Below are 6,456 nucleotides of genomic sequence, written 5' to 3'. Positions count from 1 at the left end.
GGTCCAACTCATCCCAAACCATCTCAAGTGTGCCTTGTATTCTGAATAAATCACAGACAGTGTCACCAGCAAAGCACCCCCACACCATCACACCTTCTCCTCCATGCTTCACGGTGGGAAGCACACATTCGGAGATCACCCATTCACCTACTTTACATCACACAATGACACGGCAGTTGGAACCAAAAATCTCAAATTTTGACTATTCAGACCAAAGGACAGATTTCCACTGGTCTAATGTCCATTGTTCGTGTTTCTTGGACCAAGCAAGTCTCTTCTTCTTATTGGTGTACTTTTAGTAGTGGTTTCTTTGCAGCAATCGACCATGAATGCCTGATTAACGCAGTCTCCTCTGGACTGTTGATGTGTCTGTTACTTGAACTCTGTGAAGCATTTCTTAGGCTGGTAACTTTAATGAACTTATCCTCTGCAGCAGAGGTAACTCTGGGTCTTCTTTTCCTGTGGCGATCCTCATGAGAGACAGTTTCATCATAGCACTTGATGGCTTTTGCGACTGCACTTTAAGAAACTTTCAACGTTTTTGACATTTTCCGGATTGACTGACCTTCATGTCTTAAAGTAATGATGGACTGTCGTTTCTCTTTGCTTATTTGAGCTGTTCTTGCCATAATATGGACTTGGTCTTTTACCAAATAGGGCTATCTTTTGTATACCACCCTTAGCTTGTCAAAACACAACTGATTGGCTCAAACGCATTTAGGAGAGAAATTCCACAAATTAACTTTTAACAAGGCACAGCTGTTACTTGAAATGCATTCCAGGTGACTACCTCATGTGCTGGTTGAGAGAATGCCAAGAGTGTGCAGAGGGTGGCTACTTTGAAGAATTTCAAATATAAAATATATTTTGATTTGTTTAACACTTTTTATGGTTACTACCTGATTCCATATGTGTTATTTCATAGTGTTGAGGTCTTCACTATGATTCTACAATGTAGAAAATAGTACAAATAAAGAAAAACCCTTGAATAGAGGTGTGTCCAAACTTTTGGCTGGTACTGTGTGTGTGTGTGTGTGTGTGTGTGTGGTGTGTTGTGTGTGTGTGTGTGTGTGTGTGTGTGTGTGTGTATAAAAAAATTTGATGCTCAATAAGTAAGACACAACGCCTAAAGTTAGAAAAGTCTCATTTGGCACGCATCTCCATCTGAGGACTTACATGACAGTATTTGGGGACCCTATTTGATTACTTTAAAAAATATTTTATTCAGTCTGGTATGAGAACGGTAGCCCTTATCTGCAAAAGCAGGGTGTCTGCGGAAAGCTGAGTATCTTGGCTATTGATCGGTGCCTTCAAATCTTTGGTATGACTTAATACCATATATGGGCCTCATACCTATATTCCGGTTAGCGTTGTGAAGCATAAATGAAATAAACACAGAATATGTTGATACACGCCGAAAGCCGGGACTCCACGGATCATGAGGATATCATGTTTGTCTGCCTGTGACTTACCGTTATTGATCAACAGCCCTGAGTGTCAAAATGTTTATTTGACACGTTTTCACCAAACAGCAAACATTTTACAAGGTAAGCTTCAATTTGGTCTGTGTTTGAGCTATAGCTACACAGGGGATACCACATTAATCCTTAGGCTAGATTTGTTCCTACCAACCTATGTTATGTGATGGTTTATGACTTAAATGGCAACATCGAATGATCCGATTGGATGTCTTTGTGCTCTGTAGGCATCCATATCCCCTGTATATTCCCCTACACCACCACAATGTTTGAGAGAGGTTGGTGTTACCCCATAACGCCACCACAATGTTTGAGTAAGGTTGATATGGTAGAAATTGTGTTTTTAGACTGAACAAATAGCATGTAGGGATTGCAAATATGTAATAGCACTGGAATTATCTAATTTACAGACATATGCCACTTTGGAGGTTTAGGGACACTTGGAAATGTCCCGTGACCACAGCTGACACCACTTAGTAAAATGTGCCCATTTCTAGTTATGTCTATCAATCCCATTTTTTTATGATATTGCCATCTGATCTGTTTCTAGCTCTAGTCATCAATAATTCACTTATAGCTTGTCAATGAAAGATGACTTAAAAAACGTATTTTGTGTGTGCTTGATTTAGTGTATTCTGAACTATGTAACGCCTATCTTCTGATATTTTCCTCATAATCTCCCAGATGTCTTCATTCCAAATATACCAAGTTTTTACATGTCAGAATCATGTAATTAAATATGAATAGCAATTACTTTTGGGTATGTCTATTTAGGCAGATATCTACATTTTGCCATTACATTAAAGAGGCTTTAATGTCTTCATGCTTTGTCTTGGTCTTTCAATACTTAAAAAAAAGCATATGTTAAGTGAWTTCACTGAGAAACATGTATTCTTGTTAATATATCTTACATGACTGCTTTTTAATGAATTTGACGATGCATATTCATCGTCAAATTCTTAGCCTACTAAACGAGGAACCAGGACGTACCACTTTCATACTGTATTCATGCCCTTGTTGTCCGTGTTGGCTCCAATAGCCCCTAGTCGTCCATGTTGGTTGGGGGAAAATGCTTTTAGTTTTTATGCCCCTAGCTCACTGAATAGTCTTCAGGCCACCTTGAAGCTCGACTCGCTGATCTCCATTGGACAGTTTATATACATGTGAGCGGACCAAGAAATTTGGTGTCACTCTAAAGCCGAAAGGTGGAATAAACGAGTCAGGAGTTGGTTTCTTGATTGAACACAGTTCTCTATTGAGGGATTTTGGTCAATACAAACACTCCAACATAATCAATGAAAATCTCCCAAGGAAAAACATACATCTTCTTCTCCAGATGAAACAGGAACACAATACGATTATCTTTAAACTACAAAAAAAGTCACGGGTTTGTCACCGTCTTAATGGTTCTTCGTGGTTAGCTTCTCTCTCTTGGTAGCCATCTTCCAGAGATAGGTTTTTCCTCCCTCTTGCTGATTCCCTCCTCTCTCTTGTAGGGAAAAGATAATAGGTCATTAGTACCATCAGCMGTGCTTAATTGCCTCAGGTCCCCTTGACTCACATGCCTAGTTGGGCTACTATCCATGAGTCCAGCTTGCCCTCTGGTGGTCTTTCCACATACATTTTGAGGGATAATATGTGATAGTTGTGTTTTGTTTTGATTAAACTTAATGTATTTATTGTGTTGATGTTATTTTGATTTAATGGAATTGATTTGTATTCATGTTCCTTTTAGAATGACACCCTGATCTCAATGGTGACCCCCCCCCCCCCCCGTCTAAATAAAAGTATTATATATTATATGAGAGCAAGTTTCATCATATCGCTTGATGGTTTTTGCGACTGCACTTGAAGAACCTTTCAAAGTTTTTCCCGATTGAATGACCTTCATGTCTTAAAGTAATGATGGACTGTTGTTTCTCTTTGCTTATTTGAGTTATTCTTGCCATAATGTGGACTTGTCTTTTACCAAATAGAGCTATCTTCTATATACAGTTGAAGTCGGAAGTTTACATAACCTCCACAAGTCTGTTCATCCTTGGGAGCAATTTCCAAATGCCTGAAGGTACCACGTTCACTGTACAAACAATAGTACGCAAGTATAAACACCATGGGACCACGCAGCCGTCATACTGCTCAGGAAGGAGGCACATTCTGGTTCCTAGAGATGAACGTACTTTGGTGCGGAAAGTGCAAGTCAATCCCAGAACACAAGAAAAAGGACCTTGTGAAGATGCTGGAGGAAACAGGTACAGACATATCTATATCCACAGTAAAACAAGTCCTATATCAACATAACCTGAAAGGCCGCTCAGCAAGAAAAAGTCAAGCTGCGGTTTGATCTAGAATGCTACAAAACCATAAGAAAGACATTTAAGACACACGCTGCATTCAATAACACTAAAGCCACAATGAGAGCATCCCGAGCAACAGTACCTGCGAGTACAGTCATGCGCTCCATCTCACTATGGGTGAATCGCTAACAACAATACAGGAAATTCAAACTCAACTACCGTGTTAAAATGATATGGAGGACAGCAGCGAGGTCAAGTATACATCAGCTCAATTAATTGCTAAGAATCCCATAGAATCTAATCACTTCTGGGAGAAATGGAGAGAAAACACTTAAACAAACAATACAACACAAAGAATTTATCTATCCAAAATGGAGACTTAGTGAGGTAAATCGCACTTCTCCAATTATTTTTGGCTCTATAACCAAAGCATAAAAGAAGCAAAAACAAATATACATGATCTCTAAATACAAATCCCTAGAATCCAACTAGTTAAAGTTCTTACCAAACCCACGTGGAGTTCCAATTACCTTGACATCTCGGAACTACATGACATAAAATTACAAAACCCTCCACCCAAAAAGGCTGTGGTATATGACTCCTTAGTTTGGAGTGATTGATGGTAATACCTCAGTGAAATGATTAAAGAATAGTGACAGACGAGCTGAGATTCCAAACTGTGCTCAATACGCCTTTAGAACTCTATTAAGCATACATTCCCCTACCAGATCCTGCGTATCATTCCCCAAATATTTGGAACCAAGGCATCTGAGTTACCCAAATCCACAGAAGGGGAGTAGCATATGGAAACCAATAGGACGGTGTGATTCGGTAAGGAGGAGACTGTGATGGGTGGGGAGGAGGCTGTGATGGTGGGTTGAGGAGGCTCGTGATGGTGAGAGGCAGAGGAGGTCATTAGGTGATTCGTGAGGAGGGGGCTGTTGGGATGGTGGGAGGAGGGGAGGAGGCTGTGGGATGGTGCTTGTAGGAGGTGAGGAGGCTTAGCATGAGGGATAGGAGGAGGCTGGTATGGTGGGAGGGCGAATGGGCTCGTGATGGTGGGGAGGTGAGGCGTGATGGTGGGAGGGAGGGGAGGAGGCTGTGATGCTGGGAGGTAGCTGTGATGTGGGAGGAGGGGCTGGCATGCATGGTTTGCGGAGCGGGAAGGAGGAAGGCTGTAGTAAGTGAGTTGGAGGAGGGGCGAGGCGGCTGTGATGATGGAAGTAGGGGAGGGACGGCATGTTGATGCTGGGAGGAGGGCATGTGATGGTGGAGAGGAGCTGTCGGTGGATGGAGAAGTGGGAGGCAGCTGTTGCATTGGTGAGGTAGGAGCTTGTGGAATGGTGGGTGGAAGTGAGAAGGATGCTGTGTATGGTTTGAGAGAGACAGGAAGGAAGGCTCATGTGCTATCGGTGGAGAGGAGGAGAGGAGGCATGTCGATGGTGGAGCAGAGGGTGGAGCGAGCTGTAGATTGCTTGGTGAGGGAAGGGAGTTAAAGAGGGCAGGCGTGATGGTGGAGGAGGAGAGGTGGCTGTGTGGTTAGAGGAGGAGGAGGCTGTACTGTCGAGAGGAAGAGTAGGGGGTGCTCTGTGCCATAGTTGGAGGAGGAGGAGGCTGTGATGGTGGAGGAGGGATGGTGAGGCTCTCAGATGGTGTAGACGCCACGGAGGCAAAGCGTAGACTGGGATCCCAGCTGATTATTGGGTTGGCAGAAGGAGGAGAGATGGTGCCTTAATGTGGACTAAGCGAAAGTCAAGTGTATACTGGGAGAGAGGAGGACTGGTGATGGGTGGCCATTCACAGAGGAGGAGAGGAGGCTAGTGATGGCTGGCGAGCGTGAGGGGAGAGGCTCCTTCAACCCTATAAGAAAAATGTGTGGTGTGTCTGAGAGGGACGTGTGTGAGGAGAGAGAAAGCATGTTGCTTGATTTATTCTATGTGGGGAGGATGCCTGTGAAGCAGCGACGGGCAGGTGAGGCTGTTTTTAGATGGTGGAGGCTGGACAGGAGGTGGGGCTGTATGGTGGATCACAGACCAGGAGCGTGACTGTCGAGGGAGGTCGATGGCCCAAAATTCACCCACCTTATGTTGATGGTGGAGTGGAGGAGAGGAAGGACGTGTGACTTGTGTGGTGGGGAGAGGACGTGGGAGAGCACGCGTCTGATAATGTGGAGCGGTATGTGGAGGAGAGCCCTGATGATTGGTTAGGAGAGAGGAGAGGACAATTTAAAGGCAATGCTACCAAATACTAATTGAGTGCATGTAAACTTCTGACCCACTGGGAATGTGATGACAGAAATAAAATCTGAAAAAAGTAATTCTCTCTACTATTATTCTGACATTTAACATTCTTAAAATAAAGTGGTGATCCTAGCTGACCTAAGACAGGGAATTTTTACTACGATTAAATGTCAGGAATTGTGAAAAACTGAGTTTAAATGAATTTGGTTAAGGTGTATGTAAACTTCCATCTTCAACTGTACCACCCTGTCTTGTCACAACACAACTGATTGGCTCAAACGTAGTAAGGAGGAAAACAATCCACATATTGACTTTTAACAAGGCACACCTGTTAATTGAAATGCATTCCATGTAACTACCTCATGAAGCTGGTTGAGAGAATGCCAAGAGTGTTCAAAGCTGTCATCAATGCAAAGGGTGGCTACTTTGAAGAATGTCAAATAA

This window comes from Salvelinus sp. IW2-2015, linkage group LG32, assembly GCF_002910315.2.
Source record: "Salvelinus sp. IW2-2015 linkage group LG32, ASM291031v2, whole genome shotgun sequence".
Taxonomy (NCBI): domain Eukaryota; kingdom Metazoa; phylum Chordata; class Actinopteri; order Salmoniformes; family Salmonidae; genus Salvelinus; species Salvelinus sp. IW2-2015.
Note: the sequence above shows the minus strand (reverse complement) of the source record.